We start from the raw sequence: 10,304 nt of genomic DNA, 5'->3' as shown, positions 1-10,304 counted from the left end.
AATCTTTCCAAATTTTTTCCACGTGGCAGAACTTTACTGGATCAACATCCTATAACTTTTCCCAAGAAATTATGATTTTCAAAACTGCAGCTCAGGTTCCCAAGTCATCATTAACTCGAACATTGATCCATGGTTCATCTCTTATATAAAATCGTAATTTCCTCGAAAATCAAACCATCCCTCGTAATCATAAGGTTACTATGATCTGCCCCCAAATCATCCTGCAGATCAGCCGAAATCTTTATCTTGTCAAACCTTTTATTCTTTCTTAAATATAACTTTTTGTCTTCCTTGACGTTATCATTCTTTGCGCCGTTTGATCATAAATTATATCTCTTCCTAGTGTACGATTATCACATCCTTCCCAACTCCCTTTATATTGTCTTCGTGTTCAACCGTAAAGCTTCTAAATCTACCGATTGACTCCACGCGTCGATTATGAGTAGCTACGTCCGTCGATCTTGAAACATCGTATATTTCCCTCCACTTTTCAAGAAAACTCCTTCGCCTCATTTCATCCCTTATATTTATTCATCTTCTACCATCTGCTCTCGCCTGTACTCTTTCTGCATTCTTCGAAAATATCAAACATATTCATCCGCCATCTCCGTTGTTCTTTCTGCTTAGACTTTCATTCTGCAAATCTTCACTTCCTACCTTTCCTTTGCCATGGACCCTTCAACTAATCCTTCAATATCCCACACTTCTGAGTGACCCACTATTCTTTCAAGTGCCAATCAACCAGAAAGAAAACCTAGGTATTTTCTCCCCCGGCCAGGTTTCCTTAGATCGGAAACCCACTCCTTACGCTCATGATGAAGTTATTGTTTCTTACACACCTGTAGACATGTCTACAGAAAAGAAAGACCCACGATATGCCGGTCTAGAGTGGTATCCAACGAAGGTGAAGAAGTCTCACCTGCCGTCTTACTTGGAAGATTACCATTTTTCCTCCGATGCCAAGGTATGGGTCCCTAAACCTTCTGATCGTCCATACAGTGTTGAACCTGGGGTCATTACCATTTATCTTGACCACCTTGAGTCCGGTTTTAGAGTTCCCCTGGTCCCGATAGTCTAGTCCCTACTTGACTACTACCATGTCTGTCCCTGTCAACTTACTCCAAACAGTTGGAGATTAGTGTACTGCTATTTTGCTTTCATTCACAAAATGAAGCTTCTCCCCTTCGTAGAACTTTTTAGAAATTACTACACTTTGAATGTATCCCGTGAACGCGGTTACATTTACTTTTTCAGAAGAACATGTATTGCAAGTGAACTGGGTCAAGAAAACCGGATTTTCATTGATTCCTCTATTCCTCATGACGACAAACAATGGCGAGAGAAATATTTTTTCTGTGCCATTCCCAGTCCAAACTACCGTTCCCGATGGTGTCTGCATTCTTTGAATTCTCTTCTTCCTTTGAACAAGCATCCTGAACTCAATGAATATGATCAAGAGACTTGGGACTTGATTCCCACTGGAAAATCAATTGATGCAGCTGATCTGAAAACCAATGCAGGTCTTGCCAACCATGGTCTTTTTCCAAGTAAACAATAATGATTTTTTTTTTACTTTGACCTTTTTTTGTCTCTCTCTCTTTATATATATACATACATATAGGAACTAATGTCCACCAAGTTTCCAACATCTCTGAACTTCGAAAGGCCGCTTCTGAAGAAAAGAAAGCACTCTGTTGTCCGTCCTTCCAGTGACCAAAGTCACAAAAAATCCTCTTTGAAAAAGATTGTTGAGAAGGAATCTCCACCTGGTTAGCGAAAAACAGACCAGGCACAAAAAGATATTGTTGAAGAAGGAATTGCAGAAGAAAACCTTGATGTCCAGTTTGTTAAAACAGTTGCCAACAGTTATCCTTCTATAAAAACAAGAACTTCAAGGACCTCTAGAACTTTGAGATGTAGACTCCGGTCCACAAGTCCTTCTTCTGGTCAAGAATTATCTTGCACCAAGAAAAGAAAAGAGAAAAGAAAAATCCGCTCCTACTCCTGCTGAAATCCCCCTTGAAAGAAACAATCTTTAGGAAGAAATTTCTACTGCCACTGTCAATATTGCTGAAGAAATGGCTGAACCTGTTGGCTCTCCGGAAATGAAGTTTGCACTTCCCCTGTATCACCTGTGTTATCCCATGATGCTTCTGTTCTCCCAGAAAAGATGGTTGAGAATGAAGATCAAGGTAAGGAAATTCTTGATTACTCCTTTGACTAGTTGAAGAAAATTGCTAAAGAAATTCTTGCTCATGCTACAATAACATTATTGAACAAATAGCTGATCAGCTATTTGATGAGAATACTTTTGTTCTTGTTCCTCCTCCTGAAATTGCTTTTGGGGAGAATATTCCTCAAAATGAGAATGTTGTTGCTGATAACACTCTTGTTTTTGCTTCCATCATACAAGATCCTGTTTTGAATAATGTCATCCCAGACATTAATATTGCTCTTGTCATTGATAACTCTCCTGTTTTTTTTTTTTTTTTTTTGATCAATAGAGTTTCCCTTTCTTTTCTTTTTGCTCCATGTGACTTTGATTAGACATTATTTTGAAGAGAATCTTAGCAATTTTGATCATAGACATAGAGGGGGCAGCTGGATCATATATTGTACTTCTGACCACTTGTTGTATCTTTGATCAGTTGCTGATAAAATATTCTTAGGAAAGAGTGGCTGATGAAGCTTTTTGAGAAAACAACTGATGAAAACCTTAATAATTGATTAGAAACTTTCTGTCCTTAGATAATAGTTGAAGAGTGTCTTAACAACTTTGATTATAATCCTCAATATAACCTGTAGTTTCAAAAGATCCTCTTGACCGGCTCCTGTGACTATGATCAGTAGGCTGCCTCGGAAGCCTGGCTACTTGAGCCAGACTTAACGAAAAGTTGGGACCACCCTCGAAAGGAATGATCCTTGATTAAGCTAGTATGACCGTGTGCCTCGAAAGGCTGCCTCGGAAGGCTGGCAGCTTGAGCCTGACTTCGGAAAGTCGGGACCACCCTCGGAAGGATTGATCAGTTATCAGCTTCGGAAAGCATGACCAAGCCTCGGAGGGCTGACTACTTGAGCCTGACTTCGGAAAGTCAGAACCACCCTTGGAAGGAATGATCCTTGGTCAGCTAGCATAATCAGCCCTCTGAAGGCTGCCTCGAAAGGCTGGCTTACAAGAGCCTGACTCCGGAAAGCCGGGATCACCCTCGGAAGGCATGATCCTGGACCAGCTTTGGAAAGCTTGATCAAAAGACTGGTTTGATGAAAAAGACCTTTAGCGCAATTTGAATAAGAATCTTTAGGTGACAATAGTTGACAGAAATAAATCCTTCAAAAATATCAAAAATTTTTGCTCCCTTTCTATTGATAATACTTCTTGAGTTAAACTACATTCCATGGTCGCCTCAAACGGCTTCCATGAATATCTTTGAGCCAATATGTGTTTTTGCTTACAGTCTTCGTTATCACATATGGTCCTTCTTAGTTTGCAGAGAGCTTTGCACAATTTCTCGGGTCTGAAGCTGATTTTTTCCTCAAGACAAAATCTCCAACCTTAAAAGATTTAGGCCTGACATGACCATTATAGTATGCCGTTATACTCCTCTGGTACTCTATATTTTGATACAGAGCCTTCTCCCTAACTTCATCCCAAAGCTCTAGATTCACCCTCAGTCCTTCTTCGTTAGTTGCTGGATCAAACCTTTTTGATCTATCTGACCCAACCATTACCTCTATTGGAGCTAAGGGTGTCAATTCGGTACAATAACGGTAATTCGGTACGGTATTGAATTTGAAAACCTCAAACCATAACCGGTATATGGTATAAAATACGGTACGGTAAATGGTAATCGGTATTCGGTTTAACGGTATAGTAAACGGTATTTACCGACGGTATGATACCTTATACCGTAACCGTATCGTCCCGAATTACCAAATTCGGTTTCAGTAAAAACCGTGCCAAATTCGGAAACGGTATGGTACGGTTTAACGGTTTTTTAACCAAATTGACACCCTTAATTGGAGCCGAGGCCTCTGATCCATAAGCTAACTTAAAAGGTGTTTCCCCTGTTTGTGTTCTGACTGTAGTTCTATATGCCCATAACACGTGAGGTAATTCAAAGAGCACTTTGAATTACAAATCTAAATGGACTTTGTAAAATCACCCCTGATTCTGATCCCTGAAAATGACTTGATCCGTCCACATGAAGAATCCACCCAGCAGATACTTCACTAGACTTTTCCTTATCTTCCGACGGTGAAATGCTTTCAGCAATGAAGTCAGCTAGAACCTGTGCCTTTATCATAGTTCTGGGTTTATAATCTATATCATGTTCTGCCAATTCAACTACCCAGGACACCATTCTCCCAGCAAGGTCAGGTTTATGCAATATTTTGTTTAAAGGCCAGTTAGTAAGAACAACTATTGGATGAGCTTGAAAATAGGGCCTGAGCTTTCTAGCCGCTATTATCAAAGCTAACGCCTGTTTTTCAAATTCTGGATATCTAGATTCTGCATCTAACAATGTATGACTTACAAAGTAGATAGGATTTTGGACCGTACCTTCTTCTCGAATTAATACTGCACTTACTGCTGCCTTTGAAGAAGATAAGTGTATCTACAAGGCTTCTCCTGATATCGGCCGAGATAGAACTAGTGGACTGCTCAGCCTTCTTTTTAATTCTTCAAATGAACTTTGATAGTTCTCTGACCATCTGAATTCATTAAGTGCATTTATATTTTTCAACGCCTTGAAAAAAGTTGCAGTATTATCTCCAGATCTGGATATAAATCTGCTCAATGCTGCAATTTTCCCTGTCAAACTTTGGATTTCCTTCATATTGCTGGGTTCTGGCATATCCAGGATGGCCTTAATTTTTTCTAGATTCGCCTCAATAAAGAAATTATAGATATTAAAATAAAAAAGAATACCAACCACCCACATGGATCTTGCACGAAGATGGAAACTAATGGGAGTGCAGTAATGATATTGAGTCGCAAGGGTTTTGGGTTGCACTAATGGCTGATTGGTCTTTCCACACACTCATCTATCAATGCTTCATGTAGTGGGTGCAAGAACCACAGGGATGATCACCACTAGATGATTGAAGTTTTAAGATATGTAAATACAGGTTGGTTCTTAAAACTAAAACAGAACCAAACTTAAATCGAATGAGTAGGTGACCCAGGCTTCCGAAAATGCTCCCGTTAGCCTGCCAGTTTGTTCATTCAAATGAGAATTCTAATGTGAAACCAACCAAAAAAAGTTAACTAGAAAATTCATTTATGCTTTCCATTTTAGAGAGAATCCACGCAAGCAAAACGAAAAACACATCGAAAAGCATTCAAATCTCAACCACCATCAATCTTCCAAGCCAAAGAAGGAGACCAGAACCACCTAAGAAGTCTGTTACGCCCTTATCTTATAAATAAACACATAGAAAGGCGTATGTCCCTGCATTGATCTAGCAAAACACTAGGAGAAAAGAAAGAGACAAGTGAGCATCAAGGAGCTTGGAAGTACGTGTAACCATGGCCAATTCTAGTGTCCTGAAGGTTGTGTGCCTTGTTTTGGTTTGCATGGTTGTGGCAGCACCACATGCTGTAGATGCCCTGACATGTGGGCAAGTGGTCTCTCGATTGGCTTCTTGCCTCACCTTTCTACGCAACAGAGGAAAGGTGTCTTGGGCTTGTTGCGATTCCGTGAGGGCACTCAACTCCGCCGCAAAAACCACTCCTGACCGTCGGGTGGCTTCTCGTTGTCTCAAGAATGCCTTTAGGGCCACTCCCGGAATCAAGGGAGGCAATGCTGCAGCACTTCCCGGCAAATATGGTGTCCACCTTCCCTACAAGATTAGCCCTTCCATTGATTGCTCCAAGTATATTTTCATCATCTAGAAAACCCCTTGAATTTTCAAATCCTTTCTATTCCTACCGTGAATCTCAAACTCATAGATATCAGAATTTCATAACGGTTAAGTGATTCTTTTATGACTAACATTCAGATTTGGTTACGTTTTCAGGGTGAGGTGAAGTGAAAGTGCTTAGAGGCGAAGAAGATCAATAAACATGTCTAGATCCTGCAATTTCACATTAGTGCTAGAGAAGTTTGATAGTCTCTCATTATCAATGTTCTAACATATAATTGTAAGGCAGTTTAGCTGGTTGTCTATCTCTTAGTTTGGGTGACTCTACGAAATAAATATTAACATTGCCCCTTATTGCAAACTCATTCCTCCTTCCGCATAAAATTTGCCTTTCTTTATATTGTTATAGAGACTAAAACTCGAAAGCACTCATTTTCCATATTCGGGTAATTGATGGGCATGGTGGTAAATTTGTGTTCGGAAATGTGTTGGTGTAGGTAAACGTGGGCGCCCAACACCTAAGTTGCATTTCCTTGATTCTTAACGTATGACGGTGGAAGAATAGAGAAGTATATAGTTTTTTAGGGATATCAAAGGGCAAATTTGTGCCATGTTGCTGATTTGGCCAATACTAAGAACGCTTCCCCTTGTCACACCAAGTTATTTGATTTCAAATCTCCCATCCCCGTTGTTTATGTGTAAACCATCATTGTGGTTAATTTTATACATCCTTTTTAGCATTTTTAATGTGTGGGCTATAACGTGCATAAACAAGCCAAACCGACAGGAAAAAAAAAATTTCTGTCTCATTCCCAATGTTTTGTCAAATGTCCCCGACGTTGTGAGGAGGAGGATTCAAGATAAAAATTTTGGGACAAACAAGAAGGCAGACAAGATTAGATTGTATTTGCAACTCTCGGTTCAAGGGCTTGACTTGGCAGCTTCACTGAGCCTAGCCTAGCCATGGCCTTGACAATCCCTTTTTCTATGACACTACTGAATTAGGTTGTATAAATTATGGACTGGTCCTTTATTTGTTATTATTATTTTTTTCTTTTCTAGGATTACTAGAGTGTGTTTGATAACAATTCTACGACAATATTTATTTGAGGAAACATTTTTTATTTTTTTATGTTTGTATGCTCTTAAAAAGTTTTGGATTTTTTTTTAGTGTATAATAAACACGTTCCCTATGCATTTCTTACACAATTTCTGTTGTGACTAAAGTACCCAAATCCCGGTTCTAGCCGGTTCTCTCCAATCGTATAACAATTCGGTTGGTTTTAATTAATCGAGTAAAGCAATCTATGGGTCCGCCCAAGAACTCTGAGGAAGGTCAAATCATGGCCATTCAATCCTATGCTATAATCCGACAGTTACAATTAAAAGCAGAACAGGCGGGAAATCTATATATAAAAGGGTTGATGAGCTCGTCATAGGTAAGTCTCTCAGATTAATCTGGACAATAGTACTTTACTGATTCTACTCCATTAGAACACCTCAGAAGCTCCTTCGAGCTCTGGCGTATTGTCTTCATTTTTGATTAGACCGTCAGAGACGTGACGCCGATCAAGACGATCGGCTCTTTTTCTCACTGGCGTTCTATTTTTCAGGAACGAGAGATTGATTCATTGTGGAGCAAACCAGATCGATCTAGATCTGAGTGATTTGTTGCAAAGATTACGGTTCAAATCCTTCAGCAATTTTAGCACCAACATTTGGAGCTGTCTGTCAGAATTAAGCTTTAACAACTTCATTGCAAGGGTCATGGCTCAATCGCCTGAGCGAGAGGAGACATTACCGGTTGAAATGGTAGAAGTAAGCCAGAGGGAGCCGAGGAGAGTCAATCCGTAGAGAAGACCAAGAGAGACAGATCCAACACTGCAAATTCCAATGATGCTGACTTTGCATAAGCAAAGGATGACGGAAGATCGCTCACCTCATTCTGCTTAGAGTTTCGAAAGACAAGAAAAACAACTTGCAGATACACTAGTTGCTTCTCAATTGGAGCTGGATCCAAATCAAATCACTGAATGATTTGAGAATATGCAACATCAAATACTTGAAACGAAAAATCTGATGAGATCGTTCATCAAGCAAGTTGGAGTTCAACCAGAGGGAAGAGTTTTGATCTCGCCTGCTAAATGATCTCGCACTCTTTCTCGAGTTGAGGCGATTTTTGTACCAAATCCTCGGACCCAGAGGTCAAGAGAAAGTCAAAGAAGATCAATTCTTAGAGAAGGATCAGGAGAGAGTGCAGATCCAAACTACATTCCTCTGGAGTCAGAAGATCAGGGATCGTCTAAGGATGATCATTTAAACCACATTCAGAGTAAAAAGAGTAAAAGTCTTGGAGATCAGAGGGATAAGAGAGAAACAGGGAGATCGGAAGGTAGCAGATCTGAAGTTCATGGATCTAAAATTAGTAAGAGATTTATGATCATGAACAATCAGATTCAACGATTGACGAATAAAGACGGTGAAGAAAAGGTGGAAGAAGCAATGAATCAAAATCCATTCTCTAAAGACATCTTGTCAGCACCATTGCCACATAACTTCAAGCTTCCGGTGTTTACAATGTATGAGGGAAGCTTAGATCCTTTGGAACATCTAGTTTAGTTCAATTCTGTTATGATGTTGGAAGGTAACTCTAACGTTTTAAAGTGTCGATCCTTTCCATCGTCATTGAAAGGTCCTGCAACAACTTGGTTTTTCAGTTTGTTACCGGATTCAATTGGAGATTTTGGAGACTTGACAAAAATATTCTTCTCAAGATTCCAAAGCAGCATGAAAAGTAGCAAAATGGTGGATAATTTGGCTACAATTCGCCAGAAGTCAGGGGAATTAGTTCGAAGTTATATGAAGAGATTCAATCAAGAATCAATTCAGATAAAGAACCTGAATGAAGCAGCGGCTTATGATGCTATGTTCAGAGGTTTGACGGACGATCATTTGTTGGAATTTCTGATTATGAACAAGCCGGCGAACATTGCAGAATTAACAACACGATGTAATCAGTATGCTAACATGAAAGATATTCTTCAGGCCAAGAAGGAAACTGATGGTGATGGGAGCATAAAGAAGGAAGATGGAGTCATGCGATCTGATCAGAGATATCGAAGAAATAACAGAAATTATCCGAGGAATGGTCCTTATTGTCAAATTAGAAGAGATATTCCAAGACCATTCTTGGAAAATTGTACTCATCTTAATACCAGAAGATTAGAAATTTTGATGCGAATCCACCATCAGGGATTTGTAAAATGGCCAGCATCGATGATAGCAAAGGCAGAAGAGCGGAATCCAAACAGATATTACAGGTATCATAGAGATCATGGTCATGATACTGATGATTGCAAAATTCTGAAGAATGAAATTGAGCGATTGATCAATTAGGGGTGGCTAGATTGATATGTCCAAAGGAGAAATGGAGGACACCAGAGAAATGCTGCTGATCAACCAAGAAGGTGGAATAACTAGACACCAGTGAAGGAGGACCAGGCGGAAAGAGATTTTCAATCTAGTTCTCCAGATGACAATGCCAAGCATCAGGAAAATCAAAGAGTTCAATAGAAGCAATCTCATGTCATGATCATCTTGGGTTAATGCTGTCGAATCTCATGTTATTCCTAAAAGAATTAAGAAGATGAAGGAAATAGTTTTCACGGAGGAGAAGAAGGATGAAATTCAAGAGCCACATGATGATGCCATCATTGTTGTCATTGAGGTGGCAAACAGAGACATTCACAGGGTTTTAATTGATACGAGGTCTTTTGTAGACATTATGTCTTATGAAGCCTTTCAACGGATGAAGATGGATACTGTCAAGATAAAACCTTGTGGAACAAGTTTATTTGGGTTTTCTGGAGAATCTACTTCAGTGGAAGGAACTGTGGAGTTGACAATAACATTGGGAACACATCCACAAACAGTAACAACTATTACTAAATTTTTGTTGATAAAGAATCTGTCAGCTTATAATATAATTCTAGGAAGGCCAACTCTGAATTCTATTGGAACTATGGTTTCAACAAGGCATTTGAATGTAAAATTTCCAACTGAAGGAGGCATTGGAGACTGCAAATCTGATCAGAGAACCTTGAGGCAGAGCTAGACAACTTTCTTGAAAGATTCTAAGTCACAAGGTACGAAAAAAAATTCAGAGAGGAGATGGAGAAATTAGAAAAAAATTCTTTTGATCTCGAAAATCCAGACAGGGGAACCCTGATTGGGGCTGATTAGACCAATCAGGACAAGGTCCTGTTGAAAGAATTTCTTCGAATAAATGTAGATGTCTTTGCTTGGTCAGCACAGAACATGCCAGGTTTGAGCAGAGAAGTTGCGGAGCACTGTCTCTGGATCGACAACACTGCTAAACCGTTAAAGCAGAGCAGGAGAAATTTTTCATCAGAAAAGCATGATGCAATCAAAGTCGAAGT

The sequence above is a fragment of the Hakea prostrata genome, chromosome 8 (genome assembly GCF_041222555.1).
Source record: "Hakea prostrata isolate BN-2017 chromosome 8, UWA_Hpros_2, whole genome shotgun sequence".
Lineage (NCBI taxonomy): Eukaryota > Viridiplantae > Streptophyta > Magnoliopsida > Proteales > Proteaceae > Hakea > Hakea prostrata.
The sequence above is the reverse complement of the archived record's forward strand: the minus strand, read 5'-3'. Positions refer to the sequence as shown.